Source organism: Marmota flaviventris, chromosome 1, assembly GCF_047511675.1.
Source record: "Marmota flaviventris isolate mMarFla1 chromosome 1, mMarFla1.hap1, whole genome shotgun sequence".
Lineage (NCBI taxonomy): Eukaryota > Metazoa > Chordata > Mammalia > Rodentia > Sciuridae > Marmota > Marmota flaviventris.
This window is the reverse complement of record NC_092498.1, coordinates 141,125,073-141,137,978: the sequence shown is the minus strand read 5'-3', so window position 1 is coordinate 141,137,978 and position 12,906 is coordinate 141,125,073.

The window sequence follows — 12,906 nt, the reverse complement described above, 5'->3', positions numbered from 1 at the left end:
GCTGTTGCTATGGTACGGTTGCTAGGGTACAATTCTCAGCATCTTCCTTGACAGGAGCTTCCTTTGTGTCCGGCACTTTCATCATCATTGTGTACAATTCTCTCAGCAATCCCTGCGAGAAGCACTTTTTCCACCGCTTTGCACCTGGGAAAACTGAGACCCGAGCTCACAGACGTCCCCACGGCTGGGACTCTGAAGCATCAGCTTGGTTCCAAGGTGGGCAGGAGGGACCATGCATCCTGTCAGACAATTTGGGAGACAGTGTTGCCTCTAATCTACTGAGTGGGAAGGAGGAGGAGGCTCCCAGGATGGGGAGGCTGTAGGTCGGTCGAGGCCAGGGAAAGGAGGTTTTAGAACCTCCTGCTTCTTACCACCAATGACCCTCTTGGAGGCCCGAAGGTCTACTGTATTTTTTGACAATGGAAATTCCAGGAAGTCCCTCCCAGCCTGAGGATTAGCAGGAAGAATGAGAGGCCAACCTCTTGGTTGAATTTCTAGCTATGAATTTCTAGCACTGGCTGGTTGGCGTGGGGATGGGGTAGGGCAAACCACCTATAATGGAAATTGCAGGCTGCCACCTTGAAGTCCAGAATGGGTCCAAGTCAAACCCTCCGGGCTGCCTGGGTAGGTCAAGTCACCGTTGAGCACTGGTTTTGTACTCAGGTAAACCTAGGTTTAAAAGCATTCCTATTCTGCAAGGGACACAGTCTGTGTGGGCTTCAGTATCCTCATCTGTCAAGTACAAATGGCAATAAGTGCTTTTGCAGGGTTCTGATGAGGACCACAGGAGAAAATGACCACTTGAGCACCTGGCCAGTCCCCCGTATGTGGCAGGTGCCTCCTGGACACCAGCTCTGATGGCATGTATCATGTTAGCCGTTCCCCACCTTTTCCACCATGATGTGCACAACACCCTCTTGACGAAGAGCCGGACTTTCGTGAATACAGGCTAAGGCTGACTTGCACGTTAGTGTCAGCTGCCCTTGAACTCGATCAGGAACTTGATCGCAGTGATCCCACGGCGACTGCTGGCTGTTACACGGCTCCTCCCTCCTGCCTGGATCTCCCCTTCTCAGGAAACACCCTACATTGAAAGTGAGCGTGGGTGGAGTCAACTGCCAACTATTTAATTTATTTAAGGAAGGAAAGAAAAAAAGAGAGAGGAAAAGGGGAATAAAGGGAAAAAAGTGGGGGAGAAGAAGGAAGGAAGGAAAGAAAGAATGGGGGGGTTGGAAGGGAGGACCTTGATAATTTTCTACAGGTTATAAAACTGTGCAAAACACATTCAACTGGTGGGCCCACACCAACTGAGGCTTCAGAGCAGGCCACCTGACAACAGCTGCCCCAGTATGAACTTGAGCCACTGAAGACTTAAAGGATCAGTCTGTGCCCGGATAGCCCTCACCCTGCGCCTCCTAGCTAGATGTGGAAATATGCATCCGTCCCGTGAGCTTGAGTGTCCCAAGGGCAGGGACAGGTTTGTGTTGCTCTCTGCTGTGTCCCCTGTACGCAGCCTCTAGAAGCCTTGAAAACTGTTTGCTGAGGGCTGGGGCTGTGGCTCCGTGGTAGAGCGCTGGCCTAGCATGTGTGAGGCCCTGGGTTCAATCCTCAGCACCACATAAAAGTAAATAAAATAAAGGTCCGTCAACAACTAAAAAAAAAAAAATTTAAAAAGTGTTTACTGAATGAGATAAATAAATAGACACAATGAAAGAAGGGAACGTTAGAAAAAAAGGAAAGAGAAGAAGGACTCATTCAAGACTGTAAATGGGAGAGTCCGGCCAAGGATGTGTTTTGTGTCATCTCTCTGGACCGTGTTTATGTCAGTCTAAGCTGGGTTTTGCCGTGTAACAAACAGCCCCCACATTTTAGAATTATAAATGGCAGGCGTTTCTTTCTGGTTCATGCTATATAGCATCATCATGATGGGAGGGAGAGAGAGAGAAGAGAAGAAGGAAGGGAAGGGAGGAAAAAGAGAATCAAGGAAAGAAGGAGAGGAAGAAGCGGGAAGGAAGCCAAGAAACCCAGCTGGAGGCCGATCTCCTTGCCTGTTCCCACAGTGAGAGAGGCAATGGGAAGCACCTGGGTGGAGGGTGCACTGGTTTTTATAGTTTCCACCTGGAACCAATGTGTGCCACCTCTGCTGACATTTATTGAGCAGGGCAGGTCGCATGGGCATGCCTAACATCAAGAGATTAAAGGAAGCACAATTCTACCCTGCTTCTCCGTGGGGACAGTTCTGGAAGTATTCAGTAAGTAATTAAATATCCTTTCATTGCAAATACTTTACAACCAACTGTTTTCTGTAAATACAGATATCTGGCTTCTCCGCATAGAACCGGGAGACGGGTGGCACTGACACCCTGGCACCGAGCCTCGGCTGCCCGTCAGAAGCATGCACCTGTGAGTTGGCCACCAACCCCGCCAGACGCACTGGTTCCAGAGAGCATGTGGGGTGTAGACTCCTGGTTCAAAAGGACGGAAGTGGCCACGCCAGGCTTGCTCCGCATCCTGTTCCCAACTCCAGACGCTCTTGCAGTCTATTCCCGTCCCAGAGATGAGCACTGCTAATGCCCTGGAAGCTCCTTCGGTGGGAGGGATCAGGCTCACCGGCTTGAGCACTCAAGCTGGTTAAACCCAGCGAGTGTGTATTTAAAGTATTCACAAAGTGGAAGGAGTTGGAGGAACAGCAGAGCCCATGTTCCTGCTGAAGGAGGCCCAGACTAGTGGGGGAAAAGCAGGCAGATACTTAAGAGAGTCTCCTATTCCATCTGAGCTTCCTCTGCCCACACAACCCCTCTGGATTCTCAGCATTCCTGTCTGAAAGAAGCATGGGAACCTTCCTGCGCAACCAGCAGCTTGGCTTCTGTTCTCAACTGTGGCCTAAATCCAGCAGGGCGTGGAAGGATGAGGGTGAGAAGGTGTAAGGCCAAAAGCGAGTGGATCAGTCAGGATAGGTTAGATTCTGCTGCTGTAACAAACAGCCCCCAGAATCCCAGTGATTTCAAACAGCTAGAGAATTATTACCACTCATGATTTTCACACACTCTGCATGTCACTCTTGGGTCAGCAGTGTGGCTGACTCATTGAAGTCACTCAGGTTCCTAGGATAAAGGATTAGCTGCCATCTGCAAAACCATCAGTCTCCATCCTAGAACAAGAGCACTCTGTTGGGTCTCACATCAGTAACCTGATGCACTTCCAGAAGTGACACATCCCTTATCGAGAGAGGAGGCTATTGGTTTTATAAATGCCACTTTATAAATATGAGGACTCTATGAGAAGACTGGGGATGTAGCTCAGTGATAGACACTTGCCTAGCATACATGAGGCCCTGCATTTAAACCCTAGAGAAATGGGGAAAAAAAATGACTCTATTAGAAAAGGGGCTTCATCGTCATCAATAAGTCAACGCATCAGTCTTCAAGGCCACAGGGCCTTTGTACATGCTGTTCCAAGAGCACATTTCCTCGGCTCTTCAGTGTGTTTCTTCTCAGCTTAAATGTTATCACTATGCCCAGGCTTCACTAGGCCACCTTTCTAGTGGGGGCCCCAAACTCCCCAGTCCTTATATCACATGTTGATTTTGAAAAATTTTGTTTCTTTTTCCACTGCCTAGAATGATCTTTTTTAGAAGAAGTCAGGTGTGCATGTCTATATTTACTTCTTATCTCTGTTCAGTCTCCCATGCTGCAGACAGAGCGTGATGGCTACCACTACTCGGTAACCTTCTTCCACCCACCTTGCCAGGTAGGTGTTAGGGTCAATCCCATTCTGCAGAGAAGATAAAATAAGAAAAGGCAGAGTTGGTAATTACACCAGGGTTTTACCAAACCCTGCACTGTTTCTGCCAGGTTTCGCTGGCCTTCATGGGGCAACTATTTACGATGCCTCCTGAGGATGTGGTGTGGGGTCAAATGGACACGTGCTCATCCGTGGTCCTTGGTCTCCTCATCCACAGAATCCCATTTCGTGGCTTATGTCACATTTAATATTTGGTTGCAGGTGATGGTGGGTTGAACCGTGGTCTCCCCTTCCGAAAACATACCCATGTCCTAATGCTGAGTGTCTATTTGGGGAAAGGGTCTTTGGAGATGTCATTGAAGATCTCAGAGTGAGGTCATCCTGGTTGCTCAGATGGGCCCTGAATCCAGTGACAAGCGTCCTTACTAGAGACAGAGAAGGAGTGGACCGAGGAGAAACCATGTGCGTTCAAAGGCAGAGATGAGATTCATGTGGCCGTAGCGCAGGGACATCTGTGGCCTCCAGAAACCGGAAGAAGTGAGAGAGGCATCTCCCCTGGGAGCCTTTCCAGGAAGGGCAGACCCGTGGACACCTTGAGTTTTCAACTTCTGGCCTCCAGACTGTGTGAGAATAAATCTCTGCTGTTGGTGGCAAGTTGTTACAGAAGCTGCAAGAAACACACATACAAGTTGACACCTAGGACATTTTTAAAGCTGTGTATGATTTTCCACTTACTATCTACGTCCCAGGCATGGGGTGGGAAGAGGCCTTTGGCCTCCTGGGGTGCCTCCCTCCCTGGGCCACTCTGCCCAGGCTGCCGGCTTCCCCCTTCCCTAGTCCCCATCCTGTTGTGGTAGAAGATTATTAAAGTTCTCAGAGAATAAAAAAATAAACAAACATAAAAACTAAAGTTGTGTATTTTGGACTCTGGGTTGAACCCCCCGGCCCCTTGCTCACCTCCTTACCTCACCCTGTGCTCATGCATATAAAACCAGAACCCAATAACAACCTTGGCATCTCCTTACCACAACCTTTTTCTAATCCCCCTCAAAGGTTGGTAGGCACCCCATCTCAGGTTTTGAATTCTAGCGAACTGAGTGGCCCAAGAAGATGTGAGTGAAATACCAGAGATTTTGTAAATGCTTCCAGCTCTGCCACTCCCTGAATCCCGCTTTCCTGTTCTGCAAAATGGGCGCATTAGTAACTTCATAGCAAAGAGATGAGGTTTAAATGGAAATAGCCTCAGAATTGCTGATACTCAAGACACACTAGCAATGACTGGTGTTATGGGACCCACTGGAGAAATATAATTATTGAAAAGCTACTTTAGGTCATCCAGTTCAAAGTGGTTTAATAAACTCAACTGTGATGCCCCCCGGGATGTGTAGCTAGGTGGGGCGTGTGGGAATGGGTAACAGAAAATGTCATTTAGCATAAAATGCACTCCTGTGGGGTCGCCCTTGGGTCCTGCTAACTCCTAGGTAGAGCTTTGTCAAAGCACCCGGTGGGCCCGTTCTCTTCAGGGATTGGGGAAGACAGGGCAAAGTCCAGTTCAGTACAAAGAGAAGGGCCCCATCTTTAGACTAAGCCCCTAGAAGCACACAGAGAGTAAAAGTATTTCCACATTTTCCCTTCAACAAACCAGATGGTAAGAAATGTAAAAAAATCAAACCTATTAGGAGAGGACAGAAGAAACACATTTAAAAGGCTGTTTTCATCTATGTGCAGCATGACATTGATGAAAATGCGAATTATGGTCTCTAAAAGGAGGATCTTTCACCAAGAGATGTCTTTGGTTACACGGTTCAACGTTCTTCTTTTGGTCCAACAGGAGAAGAAGGCCCATGAGACAAGTGAGTGTCTTGATGGTTCTTTGAAAACAAATGCCTGAACCCAAGTCTGTCCAAAGGCCCTCCTCTCCTCTTGGCCTAGAAAAAAAAAAAAAATATATATATATATATATATATATATATATATATATATATATATATAAATTGGCACATCATGTCAGTTCTCTGCATTCTAGCTGCCATCTGCCACCCTCCCGTGGAAAAAGAACTTTCCAGGCTGCCCACAAGCGTGAGCATCACTGTGATTTCTCCCTATTAGTTTTTGTCTTTTGTCCCTGGATATGTAATAGAGATTTAGTGCCTTCTCATTAATGAACCAGCCCTCAACATGCTTCAGTTCCAACCGTCCTCCGGCACCATTCAAAGATGGCTTCCACCCTCTGAACTGGTTGGCCATTGACCTCCCAATCTGATGAACCCAAATTCCATGTCTGGTCCCCCCAGAGAGAAGCAAAGCCTTACAGCCCTTCATCTTCCTATTTCTCTTCTCTCTCCAGTCTGGGACAAACTCTCTGGAGTTTTTCTCTTTTTAAATTTTTTTTTTTTTTTTTTTTTTTTTTGTCTCAGGCACTGTAATCATGGGTTTCTCCAGCAGAGCTCTGCCTGAAATGATGGGGTGTGTTTTTCATTTGAAATGAGTCCACATCTGGGACTCACTTAACTTGATTTGGGAAGTCCTGTGTTTCTGATCCAAAAAAACAAAACAAAACAAAAAAATTGTGAAAAGAGGGTTTCTTTTTTTTTTTTTCCCCTTCTCCCTCAGTGTGGATTGATTTTATTTCCGTTAGGTTTGACTTGCAAGGAAAAGAGAGGAGGGGAGGAGAGAGGACAATGGGTGCTGAATCAACTTGGCTTTGTGATCGCCTTCCCGGGTGGGATGGCCGGGCCTTCCACACAAGGACTGACGGAATCATCCCCCCTCCACAGGGACAGAGAGGCCAGGATGGAATCTCCCTCCCGATTGTTGTTCCTTTTGGGTTTCCTGCCCCGGAAAAAATGGTGCAGGATGAAGGGGAGCCTATTAGAAACCACAAAGAAGCAAAACCAATTCATATATTTGGAGTCGGTCTTGGCTGGCTTGAATTACGAGGCTAAGTAGTTGGAACTTCACTTTATAGCACAAGAGAGGCTTTCAAGAGTGGGGGGCACAGAAAATAGGCAATGAGTCCTTGCTTCTGAACTCCCCTATTTATTAGCACATACGTCATGGAACCCAATGTCTGAAAACTCAAATGAAACCATCAGATGTATGTTCAGGATGGGGGAATGATGGGTAGAGATGATTATTTGCATGATTAAAAATTCACATTTTTCTACATAAATGAATTATATAATTAAAAAAAACCAGATAAACCACTACCTCAAATTTCACCTAACTTACATATTCTTTAATATGACTTTCTAAGTAGTTAAGCGCTCTTCTTAAAAATTTTATGAACTTTTCAAAAAATCAAGTGGTGCATAATTTTAAAAGAAATTGATCTACAAGGTAGGCAAGGGTTGAGTCTAACCTTTAATTTCAACAGTAATGGAAAGCAGAGAAATATCTGTGTGTGTGAAAGTGAACACAGACACACACACATGTGAGCACACTTTAAAACATGGGCTGCCTTAATTGTGCCTGGGACAACCCCCACTTTGCAGAAAAGTCAGAGAGCTTTGTCTATGACATTTTTGCATTACTATTGAATATGATATTCATTATAATTTTTATTATCGTAGAGTAGGGAGTGGGAGATGAGACCTGAAGACGGCAACAACCCTCAGCTAAATCCGAGTTCAAAACACATTATCGCCACTTACTAACTTTGTGATCTTGGGAAAGTTACTTAATCTCATCCAGAATAACAGTGTAGACTTCATAGGGCCCCTTCCAGGATTCAATGAGCTAAAATAATGCCTTGATACATTGTTACAAATTGATATTTGTTACTTGATACATTGTTACAAATTGTTATTTTAGAATCAGGATTGCAACTAAATATGACGAAGTAAATTTATTTAAGCATTTAGAATTCCTGGAACTCAATAAATATTCAATAACTTTTCAGAGGCCTGGCCAAAGAAATAATCAACCCAGACATTCTTGAGTATATTAAATGGAAAACAAGGTTTAGATCCACTTCAACAAGCCTATAATTAGAACAGGAAATAGCAGGAGTTTAAACCCCTTCACCGAGAGAAACGAATTTTACTTCTGTGACAAAACCAAAACTTCAGACCAATTTAGATCGGTGTCAGGAAGAAAAGCTAGCTTTTGTTCAGTGCTTAATGGACCTCAGGCATGGTTCTATGCTGGTGGCATGTACTTGCTCAGCTAATGCTCATAAGGGCCCTGTGAATCAGACGCTGTGATTGGGTCCATTTCACAGATGAGAGCGCTGAGACACAAAGCCTCTCAGATACCTGCCCCTACTTTAGAAGTAGAGCTGGAACAAACCCTGGTGCTTGCATTGAACCATATATCTGCTCTGTAATAGGTTCTGGCAAAACAAAACCCTTACCTATGGATAAAAGACACAGATCCCCTAAAACTTTGCAACTAAAGGGTGGAAGGGAAAAAGAGATCCCAACCTTGGAAGCCCCTAAGGCAAAATCAGCAGACCTCAGTGATGTGCGAGCCTCTTACCGGGTGGCCAATAGGAGTGCTCCATACAGAACGTTGGCAAAAATATCCAATAGAAGGGCTGTATACAGAACGTTGGTTAAAAAAATGTCCAATAGGAGAGCTCTGTACTGAATGGGGCAAGTCCATCCCTCCCATTCATCTCTGGTGACTTCCTTTCCAAATGTTAGATGCATTAAAGGGAAGGCTGTCCACCTGAGCTTAAATCCTTGTTGACAATAATGCTGAATGGTGTTACTATTTTTCCTAGGCAAATGTTTGTTTAATTCAGCGAGGAGAGCTGGCTGGACAGGGGAAGAGGGCCTGGGAGAGACATAAATGTGATTGAATTCTGGACGAGTGCATTGGAGGGAGGAATCTGAGGTTGGCATAGAACATAAATAACTCAGAGGAAGGGAGTTCAAGATACAATCGTGGTTCGACTTAGGATTTTTTTGACCTGATGATGTTGTAAAAATGATATTCATTCAGTAGAAGAGCTACTTTGAATTTTGAATTCTGATTGCCCCCTGGGTTAGAATATACTGTAGGATGTCTCCTGATGCTGGGCAGGAGCAGTGAGCTGCTGTTCCCAGTCGACCTCGTGATCAAGAGGGGAAGCACTGTCAGCTCCAGTGTGCTGTGCTGCTAAGCTGTGATGTTGGGTGAACTAGGTGTGTACTATGCACTTTCAACAATAGTATGGTCAGCTTACCACGGGTTTGTTGACAGGGGACCCCAGCGGAAGTGGAGGGGCACTGTTTTTAAGCACCCAGTGCAGCCTCCCAATAATTCAGACTGATTGGTGATTGAACAACTCCCATGCCCATTCAGAGTGAGTTCCTTCTGGGTGGGACTCATTTCCTTGGCTGTAGACAGTGACAGTTTCCTTGGGAAAATGAATATAATTAAAAAAAAAAACAACACCTCTTAGAGGTGATTGTAGAATCACAGACAGTTGTAAAAAATAAGTAAATAAATACAAAGAGCTGGGCGTGTGGCCTCACGCCTGTAATCCCAGAGGCTTGGGAGACTGAGGCAGGAGGATCCTGAGTTCAAAGCCAGCCTCCGCAACTTAGTGAGGCCCTGAGCAACTTAGTGAGACCCTGTCTCTTAAAAAAATATTAAAAAGGGGTGGGGGTGTGGATCAGTGGTTAAGCACCCCTGGGTTCAATCCCCGGTAACAAAACAAACAAACAAAAAAGAAACAGTACAAAGAGACCCCATGTATCTTTCACCCAGTTCTCCCCACCTGTGGTAACATTTTACACAACTACAGTACAGATGGCATCCAGAGAATTCAAGTATTTTTTTAAAACAAAATTAAAACTGAGTTTTGAATAGATCATTTTCGCACACAGAAGTTAAAACTTACAAAAGGGGAGACAGGGAGAAAGTAAGTCTTTTTCTGTGCTTTTCAGACACCTTGCTATCCTTCCTAAAGTCAAATATTGGTGGTTATTTTGTTTATCATTTCTCAACTGCTTTATGAACATTCAAATATAATAATCTCTGATCCTTAGTGTGTTTTTTTTTTTTTTTTTCCCTTTATAGAGTGAGAGCCGTCTACATCTGTGATTATGAAACTTGCTTCTTTTGCTTAATATCTTGCAAAGGTTGGTCTGGCTGGTTGTTTTGTAAGAACCTCCAAGATCAGTTTGAAAAACCTGGGGGAAAATTGGGTGGCAGAGCCAAGGTCAAGAAACAGGAAGGGCCCAGATCCCTCAAGAAAGAGGAAGGCGGTCACTGTGGGTAGGGTAGAGGGACGGGGAGGAGGAGAGTGGCCAGTGGAGCACAGCTTCTCAGGGCTCTTGCTTGGAGGTTGCTTGCTCTCCCGGGCCTGGAGGAGAGAGCTGGCCAGGGGCTTGCTGGTTTCCCGGACATCCTGCCGTGGCGTCTCGAAGCCCTCCCGAGGGCTTTCCCCACCCTCTTCTTGTTATCTCAGACAGCTAAGGACATGGGAAGAGAGGGACAATGGGGGGGGGGGGGGGACAACGATTCTTGAATTTATTTAAAAAAAATTTTTTGCTCCAATTTGCAAGAGACAGCAAGATAAGAAAAATGTGCCTCCGATTATGACCCCTGTGTGCTTCCTAAAAGCTTCTTTGTGAACTTTTAAGTCTCCTCAAGTTTCAAACCCTCTCTTTCTCTTTCCCCTGTTCTTTTTTTCCCTCTATTTAAACTGATCTTAAAAAGCTATAAAAAGCCTCTGACACTATAAACTCCCCCGTAAACCCCGGTTTTATGGGTTTAATTGCCTCTTTTTACTGTGCTGCATGCCTGGGTCCTGAAATGCTTCAGTCTCGCAGGACAAGTTCAAATTCATAGCAAGAGCCTGGGCCACCCCGCGATGGGATTTGGAACCCTAGGAGCCCACGAGGCACCTGGCCCCGGTCTGGGCTGGAGAGTTTCTTCTCAGGCAGCTCCAAGTTGCCCAGGACCAAAAGGAGACTTCTCCCTCCGTGAGCTAGTGGTCATGTCTGCTGAGGGTCTGCAATCCTGAGTCATTTCTAGGTGGAGAGAAGTCCTGCAAAGGCCACATCGATGACAACGTAGAATTTATGATAGCCATAGAGGCAGTCACCACTTAGGAAGTGCCAGGAAGTGTGCATAGCAAATTTTATGTGTAGAACCCTTACTCCCAAGCCCTGTGGGTTGGGAGCATCATTGCTGGACTTATTTAAAGGGAAGACACCGAGCCATCTGCCCGAACTCACGCACCTGACAGAGATGAGTGGGTGCTTACCTTGGACACAAAATTTAAAGGGCACCAAACTCCTCAGTGACAAATATCATTTTAAAATATTTTAAAATTTTCAATGGACACATAACTGTACATATTTATGGAGATGGTGTACAGTGTGTTTCAATACTTACATACAATGGGCATGAACATGAGCAGATCAAGGTAATTCATCACATGATAAAGCACTTTTTTTTTTCTTGCAGTTCTGGGGTTTGAACCTAGGGAGACTTTACCACTGAGCTACATCCCCTTCTCTTTTTATTTTTTGAGACAGGGTCTCACTAAGTGGTTGAGGCTGGCTTCCAACTTGGGATGCTCCTATCTCAGCTTTCTGAACCAACGGATGATAATTGTGCATACCACACAGTACATGACCCAAATCAAAATGGTAAATTCTGGCTTGCAGGCCCCTCCCTTGGTTTTATAAATAAAGTTTTATTGGTCCCAGGGCCGGGATTTGAGTGAGGGGATGTAAGGGCTGGATCTTGTTTTTATTGGAACATCTGATGCTTGATTCCAAGGATTCATTGCATTAATTTTGATTTTAAAATACTACATTAAGATATAATATCTTGACTCTGGAAGGTTTTTTTTGTTCCTCCAAGGAGGATGCCTCACTCTGGTCCTGACCCTGCACCCTCACCTGTGCAAGCATAAACGGGGACAGTTTCCCATGTGAAATTCCCTAGAAAGATCCAGAGGCCTCAGATACAAGTACCTGACATTCCTTTGCCCAGCTGCCCACTTCAAGGTTCTCCCTCTCAGTCCCACGGCTGGTTTGGGGGTCTTAGCTTTCATTCATTCATTCAGCAGAGGTTCATGAATGGCCCTCTATTTCCCAAAGGTTCCTCTACACGCTGGAGATACCAATAATGATTGTTCAACTGAGGTTTGATTTAAGGAGAGAGAAGAAACATTAAAAAAAAAAAAAAAAAGGATGTCTTACCTGGGATGTTGCAAGGTCACAAGTGATACGAAATACAGGAGAATCCCGAGTGGGACTGAAAATGTTAAGGCATGGAAGGGATGACAATTCAAAACAGGGCATTTAGAACAGGTCTCACAGAGAAGGTGACAATGGAATAAAAGATCTTAACGGAATAAGCCTTCTGGATGACCGAAAGTGAGTTGCTGTAAGAGGAAAGAGCCAGTGCAAAAGTCCTGAGGTGCGAGCATGGCCAGCACATGTCAAACACCAGTGAGGGTGAAGCAGGAGAGAGGGAAGTAGTGAGTGAGAGACGAGGTCAAGAGCTCATGGGCAAGGGGGGCACAGACCATATGGCCACCCCTGTCCATGATTAGGGGGATGGTTGGAGGACAGGGATGACATGACTTAATTTGGTTTTCAACACATCACCCTGGGTACCACTTGGAGGACAGACTCCAAGGGGCTAGGGTGGCAGTAGGGAGACCAGTGACGGGGCTCCCACTGTCCTTGCAGTGAGCAAGATAGTGGACCAACATGGTCGAACTGGAGGGGTCCAACTTTCCCCCCATCTCCTCCTCATATGCAAACATGCTCCCAGGCTCAGTGCATGCAAAATGGCCACTGAGTGTCCCAAGAAGGCCAGCTGGTTTGGCGGTACTGGCTGCCTCCAGTGAATATATGCTGAGCAGGAAGACCTCCAGGGAACAGCGACTTAGAAGTTGAATCCCTGAGCGCACATCCTGTCCCGGATCTGATCAGCATGGGACGTCCTGCCACGTGCCCTCTTCAAGTCTCTCTGTCTGGCCTGTCTGTTAAATGGGGCGACCCCCAACAGTGGAGGATGCTATGAGAATTAAGTAAAGCCCCAGCAAACAGAAGGTGCTCAATACATGACTGTGAGCAATGAACATTCAGTGTTATGCTCTTTCCTCCTGACTCATAACTTCTGTCCTGGAAGTTGGCCATAGAATATAAGTCAGGAGGGTTTCTAGGTTCAGATACAGGTGGTGGCGCCTGTAGGGCACTGTCACTT